The 11125-nt window shown below is 40.8% G+C and overlaps 1 pseudogene across 1 annotated transcript; it reads left to right on the top strand.

Moving 5' to 3' along the window:
- Window positions 1-4173: 4173 nt before the first annotated feature.
- Window positions 4174-6070, top strand: LOC309856362 (annotated as a pseudogene). The gene is made up of 3 exons (XR_014316626.1): window positions 4174-4382; window positions 4929-5002; window positions 5377-6070. The product of XR_014316626.1 is annotated as an uncharacterized misc_RNA (transcript).
- Window positions 6071-11125: the final 5055 nt, after the last annotated feature.

Below are 11125 nucleotides of genomic sequence, written 5' to 3'. Positions count from 1 at the left end.
TCCATCATCCTTTTGTCCATATTTCTTTGATTTAGTTTATATGGTTGTATATATCTTCCTCCATTGTTTTACTTATAACCTTTCAGAGTCTTTATTTATTTTAAAGATTTTATTTATTTATTTGCCAGAAAGCACAGCAAGGGGATAAGCAGGCAGAGGGAGAAACAGGCTCCCCTCTGAGCAAGAAGCCCATTGCAAGACTTGATCCCAGGATCCTGGGATCATGACCTGAGCCAAAGGCAGATGCTTAACCAACTGAGCCACCCAGGTGCCCAGAGTCTTTCTTTTAAAAATGGGCCTCTTGTCCAAAACGTATAGTTGGCTTTTATGTGTTCATTCTAACAATTTGTCTTAAATGGGTGTATTTGGAGCATTTATATTTAAAATGATTCTTGAGATACATTCGGATTAGTATCAACCATGTGTAACTGTTTTCCATTTGTTTCCAAGAGTTCTTTTTCAGTTTTGAGTATTTTACATGATTCCTTTTGTCTTCTTTTAGTGTATCAATTATATTTCTTTTTAAAAAAGTTTTAGTGATTTCCCTCAAGATTACAATATGTATTTTTCACTAGGTTTACTTTCAAAGAATATTCTTCTGCTTCACTTACATGTAGTGTAGATACCTTACTACAGAGTATTCATTCATTTCACTTATCCATATGCTATAATCACTAAATATATTGTTAACATTAATACTTCAGATATTTATCTTTTGTATCAATAAGAAAAAGAAACAGTTTCATTATACTTTCATATATTCCTTTCCACTGCTCTTTATGAATATTCGAGTTGCTGAACTAATTTGTGTTTCTGATCAAATTTCTTTTCTCTAGAGAAAATCTTTTAATGTTTCTTTAATGGAAGGTGTACTGGTCATCAGTTTTTGTTTTGATTTTTGAGAAAAATCTTTATTTCTCCTTCACTTTTGAAGAACAATTTTGCTGGATATAAAATTTTAATTTGGTGATTTGTTTCTTTTCAACACTTTAAATATTTACACAGTTACAGAAATAGGAGTGTTATAATGCTTAAATAAAAGCTTTGTTTATTTCTCCTTGTAGTTCTGTCAAATTTTGATTTATTTATTTTGAGGTCAATCCAATAAGTGCATACAAATTTTAAAAATACCATAAAGTGATACTCGTTATGTTTTGTAATGCTTTTTGTTTTGAAGTCTATTTTGTTATTTATAATGTCTTCCCATTGGTTAGTTTTCATGTTATAATTTTCTTCTATACTTTTACTTTCAGTCTATATGTATTTTTGTATTTTAGATGTCTTTCATAAGCAGTATAACATTGTCTTTTTTCCAGTCTGAAAATCTTTACTTGCTTCATGTAAATCATATTTAATGTACTCACTGGTATTAATAGATATAAATTAACCATTCTATCAAGTTCCTTCTCTATGTCCCATCTAATGTATGTTAGTTTTCTCTTCTTTAGGATTATTTTCTTATTTTTGCTCCTCTACTAGCTTAGAAGTTTTACCTTCATGTTTTCTGGCAATTAGAGCGTATAATCATGACTTATCAAAGGCTAATATTAATTTTGTACTTTTACTTCAGCCCTCTTGACTCCTATGTTATTTTTTGATATGAATTAACAAGGTATTACTAGTTTTATGTAGTATTGATTTAAGTTTACATACATATTTGTCTTTTTTTTTTAAAAGATTTATTTGACAGAGAGAAATCACAAGTAGACAGAGAGGCAGCCAGAGAGAGAGAGAGAGGGAAGCAAGCTCCCTGCTGAGCAGAAAGCCCGATGTGGGACTCGATCCCAGGACCCCGAGATCATGACCTGAGCCGAAGGCAGCGGCTTAATCCACTGAGCCACCCAGGCGCCCCACATATTTGTCTTTTTAATTGTTGTTTTTCCCTTTCATATCTCCATTATTCCATCTGGGATCATTTTTCTGTCATAGGAAAAATGCCTTGTAGCATTCAGTATTTCGTTTGGTTTATGCCTGCCGATGGGAAACTCTTTTTATTTTTAAAGGTCTTTATTTCACCTTTAATTTTGAAGGGTATTTTTACTGGTTCTCGATTTTTTTGGCTGGCATTTATTTTCCTAAAAGTTACTAAAGATATCATTCTACTATCTTCATACATCCATTGTTTCTATTGAGAAACCATCAATCACCCTAACTTTTGTTCCTTCAATGGGTATTCTATTTTTCTGGCTACTTTTATGATTTTTCTCTTTGTCTTTGATTCTCTGCAAGGTTACTATTATGCATCTCTGTATGAGTTTCTTTTTATATTATTTGGGATATCTTGGACTTCTTCGATCTATGGATCAATGTCTTTCATCAGTTCTGAAAAATCCTCAGTTGTCTCTTCAGAGGTTGCCTCTGAACACATCCATTTCTCTTTTCCTTCTGGAATTCCAAGTAAACATTTGTTAGATCTTGTGCCCTCCCATCTGAATTTTCCATCTTTTTTACTACCTGTGCAGCCTTATGGATAGTTTCTTCTGAACATAATTTCTAGTTCTTTAATTCTCTTTTGAGCTGCATCTAATCTGCTGTAAAAGCCATCCATTGAGTTTCTAATTTCAGCTGGGTTTTTTTTTGTAGTTTTAGAATTCCTCCTTTTTTTTCCCCACTTTTTCTGATTTCTAGCACCCTGTTGAAATTTTCAAGATTGGATTTTATTTATCTGAATACAATAAGCATTGTGGTTAGTAGTTTGTATCTGATGATTCAGATAATTCAAAACTAATGGATCTGTTTGTGTTAGCTGTTGTCTCTACTACTTCTTACTTATGCCTTTTTTAAAATTTGTATTCCTGGTTATCTTTCTGTGTGGACATTGTACATGAGCAATTGTTTGTTGAAATAATTTGGGGCCTAGGATGATGGACACTTACTCCAGAGAAGATTTTGTTTGCATTGGTCAGGACTTATAAGGGTTCTTCCTGTCTGGAACCACCATAATCTATGTCCAAAGCTTAAAGTATACTAGTCCAATTAGATGTTGCAAGGACAAACTAATAGACTTTGTGAGAGCTAGTTTATTTCCAGTTTTTAATTACCCCTAAACTGAAACATTTGAGGTTCCCAGCATTATATGGGTGCTGGTTTGTTAGGAAACCCTCTCCTTGTAATGAGCCTTGGGGCTTTGATTTGCTGCCTTGAGTCAGCAGCAGATTCAACTCAGTTTGGCACTGGTGTATTACTTAACCTCTATTCGTAACCACAGATGCCCTCAGGACAAATACAGTTAACCATACGAGTACTAAAAGACATGGGTGAATTCCTCTGGCCTCATGTAGGAAAAGAATTCTTAACTATGAATCAAAATCCAGATGCAATAAACATTTGATAAATTTGACTACTTTTTTAAATGCATGGCAGAAATACACCATATACAAAGTAGAAAAGCAACAAACTGGAAGTAAATATTTGCAACGTAAAACATAAAGGCCTAATACTGTTAATGTATACAGGGTACTGAAAATGAGGGGAGAAGGACCAACAACCCAACAAAAATGTGGAAAGACGTTAACAGACAATTTACATTGGTATTTAAATTGTCCAAAAAATTGCAAAATAAAATGCCATTGAGATACTACTACTCACCTATTATGTTAGTGAAAATGAAAAAGTATTCCAACACATGGTGGAAAACGTGTGAAGAATCAAGCACTCTCCCATGCTGCTGATGGATCAGAAAGCAAAAAGTGGATCTAAGGCTCGCGGGGGGGGGGGGGGGGAGGGCACAGCCTGGAGATGGAGATTTGAGAATCATCTGTGCTTAGAGGTTAATGAACAGAAATCATTCAGGGTGAGAGAACATGGGTACAGAGAAGAGGTCCAGAAACACAGCTAATCAAGGTGGCAGTGCCACTTCCTGGCGGTACTACTGCCTGGGCTCAGGAATCAGGCAGAGCCGGTCTTAAAAGCAGCCTGTGGGACTCGGTTGTTGAGCGCTCCTGGCAAAGTCGAGTACCGTCCCTGTGAACAGCGGTCACACCTGGCAATGGCGTACATCGCAGAGGGGTGCAGTGCGAGGGCCTGAGATGCGCCAGGTAAAGCACCTGCGGTTCGGAAGCCTCCCGGCTTCTGCCCTCTTGATTCCCCATTTGCCACTCGGCCCTCCACCGCGTGTGGTTGCTTGGTCCCTTGGGGATAGGGGTAAGGGGGGCGGGGTGGGGGACCGAGCTCGGGTGACGCGGCGCTCACGTGACCGGTTGGGCGCCGACGTGGGCAGCAGCCCCCGCGCCCGCCCGCTCGCCCGCCCTGCGGTCCGGTCCCTGCGCTGTCCGCTCCCATCGCCTGCGCAGAACCAGCTCCGTGAGCTGCCTGGGTGGCCGGCGAGGGGCGAGCGGGCTTCGGCGAGCCCGAGGAGGCGCAGGCCTGCCCGGGCCCCACAGGTCAGTGTAAAGGTGGGCACTGCTGGCAGCCGTGGGCAGGGGTGGAGGTGGATGGGAGTAGGAACCCGGAGCAGCGCGGAGTGGAATGGGGGTCCGGGAGGTCGGTGAGGAAGGGGATGCAGCGTGGACGTGGGCAGGTGGGGATGGAGCACCCCACCACCGCCTCCTCGACGCCCCTCCTGTGCGCCTTCCATCCATTTTTGGACCTGAAATGGGGGGGGGCGCCCCTGCAGTGCGACAGCGAAATGTAGACATTTTAGAAATAACCCCCCTCACACTCTGCACCAAAGAGGAAATACTGCCCTCCGCGGAAATACTGCCCTCCGCGGTAGGGTGGGCGGCTTGCCTGCAGGGAAGGCGGAACACAGAAACCCAAACAGTTTGGAAAGCATCCTGGTTTGGTGCCTGAGGCCCGAAAAGTAATGGCGGCTGGGATGCGGGGGAGGTAGGAAAGGAAAATGTTGCTTGAGGAAAGCCCAGGTTCAGGAAAGAAACTTCAGTTGGCTGAGCACACAGGCCCTGCCCGTGTCTCCTGTCTGTCTGCAGGTCTGTCTGCCTGTCCCCTGCACTCTGCAAGGCTTTCTAGAAAAGGAGGAAGAACCTGTTTAGAATCCCTTCAGGTGAGTGAAAGGGTGGAGGGGCACTGGACAGGAATGGTAGGGGGAGGGTGTAGAGGGCACGGTGGGGGCAGAATTTGAGGTCCCCACTGTCCATCTCACCACCATGTATGTTGCACCCACCCCACCATACTGAGGGATGGTACAAAAGGTGGTAGGACCTGCCAGGGAAATGGTTGGCTCTCAGGTGTAGGGTGAATTATGGGGTCCAAGGTGGGGAGAAGACAAACTTGGAGGGCTTAAGCACGTCAGGGGAACCCAGCCAAGGGGAAAGATGTCAGTACTATCAGCACCTGCATTCCACCTCCAAGTCCTCAGTCTCCCTTGTCTCCTTTGACTTCTCTTACCCCCACTTTCCCACTCTACCCCCAACCCAGGACAAGGAAAAGAAGGGAAAATTCAACATGGAAAAACTCTACAATGAAAATGAAGGAAAGCTGGAAGTTGAGGGAAAGCCTGAAGATGAAGTAGAGCCTGAAGATGAAGGAAAATCAGACGAGGAAGAGAAGCTGGAAGTGGAGGGGAAGCCAGGGCATGAGGGAAAGCTCCAGAATAAGGGACAGCCAGATAATGGGGGACAACCAGAAGATGAGGGAAAGCAAGAAAAGCAGGGCAAGTCTGAAAATGAGGGAAAACCACACGGTGAGGGCAAGCCAGAATCCCTGGCAAAGCCTGAGAGTGAGCCACGGGCTGCTGAAAAGCGCCCAGCTGAAGATTATGTGCCCAGGAAAGCAAAAAGAAAAACAGACAGGGGGACAGATGATTCCCCTAAGGACTATCAGGAGGACTTACAGGAAAGGCACTTGGGCAGTGAGGAGATGATGAGAGAATGTGGAGATATGTCAAGGGCTCAGGAAGAGCTAAGAAAAAAACAGAAAATGGGTGGTTTTCATTGGATGCAAAGAGATGTACAGGATCCATTTGCCCCAAGGGGGCAGCGGGGTGTCAGGGGCATGAGGGGCGGAGGTAGGGGCCAAAAGGGTTTACATGATATCCCATATCTTTAATGCCTTTGGCCTTCAATTTTAACTTCTCTAATGAGAATATTGCTGACCATGCTTTCCCTGACAGGCATTTGCCAGGCTATGTGCTTTAACCTTAAGCTGATACTTTGCTTTAGGTGTCACTCTTGTTACCAGCAGCCTTTTGATCCAACTACAATGTTCTCTGTCTTTCAGTAGGGAATTTTCACCCATGTGCATGGAAGAAATGTTCATGGTACACTGTAAAATAACAATAAAGAAAATACAGTTTTCAGAACCACATATACAGTATCAGACCATTTTTGTAAAAATATAAATGTTTGCATAATGCATTTGTGCATAGATAAAGCTCTGAAAATGTGTATACTAAAAAAAAGATGATGGTTTTTCCTGTATGGTAGCAAAAAAAAAAAAAAAGGTCTCATTTTTATTCAAACATGAGTCCAGTCACCTTATGGTTAAGTATCTTTATGCCATTCGGTGGGCATTACTCATCCCCATGCCTTCCTCTAGTTGTAATTGTGTCAGTGGGCACTGCTGCTCCTTCTTCTGAGTCCTCTACCATCCTATGACTGCCACCATGTGTGATTCTTTTTATTCGCTTTTCTCACTAACCACTTTTTCCTAAAGGATGGACTACGTTTGTCATAATTTCAAAAACCCTAGAAATCAATACATGATAAACAACTGAAACGTTCAATGAGTATATGAGGGCAATAAAGACACTTAAAATTCCTGTTGTCAGAATGTAAAATGATAAGTAAAACTCACATTATCTCTGAGACTCCCAGCTAGAGAAATCAACTGGTGGTTATAGCAACAGAACCAGTGCTGTAAAGGGTCAGTCTTGTCATCTGTGAAATGGGAATAAAATTTAAATTCACATACTGCTGAGTGGGTCAGATTAGATACTGAGTATGTGAGCTATGCTGGGCTGGTACCTTGGTAGTAGTAGGACCCTGGACTGTCAAACACTAAGAGGAAGGCCAAAGGTAGGTCTCACCTGTACCTAGGAATAAGACCAAGCAGCTGAGAAGAGGGTGCCACCATTCTCTGGATACTACCATATGTGCTGGGCACTTCTGTTCTGCCCTGCCCTGTATCCTCTGCTAACAACTATTGATATGGAGTTGTGGTGACAAAGCCTCTCTGATTCCCTATCATCCCCAAAGGGCCAAAGCCCCTACTTGACTGCTGTAGGAATGTGGATAAAGCCTCTCTCCCAGCTTCAGAGTCATGCCCACTCAAGTGGTACTGCCCCACAGCTCCTTGGGCTGCCGTGTATTCCACAGTTCTTAGCATAGTCATTACCACTTTCAGTTCATTTTATATTTGCTTATAGCTCCTTTTCTCTTCAGAGGACTTGGATATTTGGGGTCTACTAGGGGCTGTGTCCTGAGACTAATCTATGGACCAGACAATGGATGGTGATTTTAATTGAACACTATACCACAGTACCCCCCAAAAAACCATATCTAAATTTACATACCTTTCTTAGACTGAGTTTTCTAAAGTATCCTGGCTGGCTCACAATACAAAATTAAGGGACCTGTCCACACATAATCAGAGAGGGTTATGCAACTGAGTTTCAAGCTGAAAATATCCCTTTCCATTGCAAACCCAATTCCAACTGAAAAGGGTAATAGTGCTCTTAAAAATATTAAAAACTTTCAATGTTAGGTATTTTATTTAACCCACCAGTATTTTCCTTTATCAAAACACTTTCTTATTCATCCTGATATCCCCTACACTGTCCTTGACACATATATTTAAAAATTATGATTGAATATGGGGCCCTGAGTTTAGAGAGATAACTATTCATGGATTAGAAGACCCAGTAGTGTTAATATGGTAATTCTCTCTAAAACTGATCTATAAATTCAATGTCATACCAATAGAAATCCCAGCAAACTGGGATTCTAAAAGTTATATGGAAAAGCAAAGAACATAAGATAGCCAGAATATGTTGAAAAAGAAGAACAAAGTTGGAGGACTCTGCCTGACTTCAAGACTAACTATAAAGCTATAGTAATCAAGACTGTGTAATATTGGCATAAGAATAGACATGAGAAGGGGGAGGGTCAGAGGGAGAATCAGACTCCATGCTGAGCAGAGAGCCCAATGCAGGATTCTATAGACTACAGACATAGTCAATAGAGTAAAACAGACATTCCAGAAATAGGTCCATATGTATATAGACAATTCATCTTTTAAAAAGATCTCAAAGTAATTCAGTGGAGAAAAATAAACTGTTCAACAAGTGATTCTGGAACAATCAGATGTTGTCTTAGTTCTAGTTGCTATAACAAAAATACCATGAACTGTGTGGCTTAAACAACAAACATTTATTTCTCACAGTTCTGGAATCTGGGAAGCCTAAGATCAAGGCACTGATGAATTTGGTATCTGGTAAGGCCTGATTCCTGGTTCATAAAGAGATGTATTCACATGACAGAAGGGGCAAAGCAACTCTCTGGGGTCTCTTTTATAATGAAACTAATCCTATTCATGACAGTTCCACCACATGGCCTATTCACTTCCCAAAGATCCCACCTCCAAATTCCACCACATTGGATGTTAGGATTTAAATATGAATTTGAGGGTTACACATTCAGTCTGTAGAAGACATCCATATACAAAAAAAAAGAGTACCTTTGGGGAACCTCGGTGGCTCAGTGGTTAAGCCTCTCTGCCTTCGGCTCAGGTCATCATCTCAGGGTCCCAGGATCAAGCCCCCTCTCTCTCTGCCTGCCTCTCTGCCTACGTGTGATCTCCCTCTCTCTCTATCTCTGTCAAATAAACAAATAAATAAAATATTTGGGGTGCCTGGGTGGCTCAGTTTGTTAAGTGCCTTCAGCTCAGGTCATGACCCTGGAGTCTGGAGATTGGATCCTGCATTGGGCTCCCTGCTCAGCATGGAGTCTGATTCTCCCTTTGACCCTCCCCCTTCTCATGCTTTCTCTCTCTCTCTCAAACAAATACATAAAATCTTTAAATAAATAAATAAAATCTTTTTTAAAAAAAGTACCCTTGCCTCACACCATATACAAAATATGGACTCAAAATGGCTCATAGGTCAAAATGCAAAAACTAAAATTATTAATACTTCATTAAAAAATAGAAAAAATAGGGAATAATCTGCAGAGTAAAATATTGCTTACTTAATGTTATAGTGGTTTAAAGACTTTTGAAATTATTTTTCTTCCACTATCTACTTAATAAGTTCCAGTTTTTCCTACTAAAAAATAGAAAAAGACAAATGCTAATGATAAAACATTTAAATGCAGACAATAGAATTTAAAGTATTGTTAGAAGGGTGCCTGGCTGGCTCAGTCAGTGGTGCATGCTCTGGACTTTGGGGCCCAGAACCCAAAGGGGTTGTGAGTTCAAGCCCCACATTGAGTGTAGAGATTACCTTAAAAATATATAAAATTAAATATTGTTAGAAAAAATAGGAATAAAGAGATAATCTTGGGTTAGGCAAACCTTTCACAGAAGGATGTTAAGTGCTAGTAAAAAATATATAAATTGGACGACATCAATATTAAAATATTTTTATATTTTAATGGCTCCTCATTAAATGGAGGCTCCTCATTAAAAAGCTCCTCAAAAGCCATTAACATGTTAGGAAAATGAAAAGACAAGCTTCCACCTGGAAGATCATTGATAAAGTATCTGTCTCCAGAATATACAAAGAACTCTTACAACTCAGTAATAATAAGACAAATAACAAGAAAATTAGACAATTTAAAAATAGGCAAAGATTTGAAAAGAAACTTCACCAAAGAAAAGATGAATATGGCAAATGATCAGATGAAAACATGTTCAACACCATTAATTTTCAGGGAAATGAGATACTACTACACTCCTACTAGAGTGGCTAAACTAAAAAAACAAAAACAAAAGGCTGTTATTAAAAAGTTCTAACAATGATACGGAACAACTGGAATTCTCATTGTTGGTGGGAATTTCTGGCTGGCTCAAGTCAGTAGAGCATGCCACTCTTGATCTTGGGGTCATGAGTTTGAGCCCCATGCTGGATGTAGAGTTTACTTAAAATAAATGGGAAAAAATGGCATGGCCTCTTTAGAAAAGTTTGGCAGCCATACATTTACCATATGACCCAGTAATCCCACTCCTAAGTATTTACCCAAGAGAAATGAAAACTTTAGTAGCTTTATTCATAAGAGCTCAAAACTGGAAACAATCCAAATTATCCCCCAAACGGTGAATGGATAAACAAGAAGAAACTACTGGCTCATGCAAAAACATGAATGACTCAAATTCATTAGGCTAAGGTGAAAGAAGCCAGACCAAAAAAGGTTATGCTCTGGGGGCACCTGGTTGGCTCAGTCATTAAGCGTCTGCCTCTGCCTTGGCTCAGGTCATGATCCCAGGCTCCTGGGATGGAGCCCCACGTTGGGTTCCCTGTTCAGTGGGGAGCTGGCTTCTCCCTCTCTCCCTCCCCCTGCTTATGTTCCCTCTGTCACTGTCTCTCTCTGTGTGTCAAATGAATAAATAAAATCTTTTTTAAAAGGCTATACTCTAGTTTGCTTCCATTTATAAGACATTCTGGAAAAAGCAAAAACTAAAAGGGACAGAAATCAGATTGATTCTTAAGTGTATTCTGGATTTGTTCCTAACTGTAGGAACTTTAACCCTTATCATCTGCCTCTTCTAGCACCATCCCCAGCCCAAGGCTACTCAATACCCTTTAATAATAGTCTCTTTCTGCTCAAATTAACCAGAGTTGGCTTCTGTGGCTTGTAACTAAGCAACTGAACATCTAATGCCTTGTATTCCCTCCATTCAGTTTTTCTGAAATTTGCCAGAAATTCAAAGTTCTTTTTCTGTGATCAACTCACAAAATGATTAAGCCAGCCTGTGACCTCATTTAAAAAAAATGTGGGGGGGTGCCTGGGTGGCTCAGTTGGTTAAGCATCCAACTCTTGGTTTTAGCTCAGGTCATGATCTCATGGGTTGTGGGATGGAGCCAGGAGCTGGGATCCTCACTCAGCAGGGAATCTGTGTGAAAGATGCTCTCCCTCTGCCCCTCCCCCAGTCTCCCTCTCTCTCTTTCTCTCTCTCTCTCTCTCAAAATAAATAATCTTAAGAGCTTCATTTCTAAAAAAAATATTTTATT

Source organism: Mustela nivalis (assembly GCF_964662115.1).
Source record: "Mustela nivalis genome assembly, chromosome: X".
Classification (NCBI taxonomy): domain Eukaryota; kingdom Metazoa; phylum Chordata; class Mammalia; order Carnivora; family Mustelidae; genus Mustela; species Mustela nivalis.
This window is presented reverse-complemented; position numbering and strand designations above follow the sequence as displayed.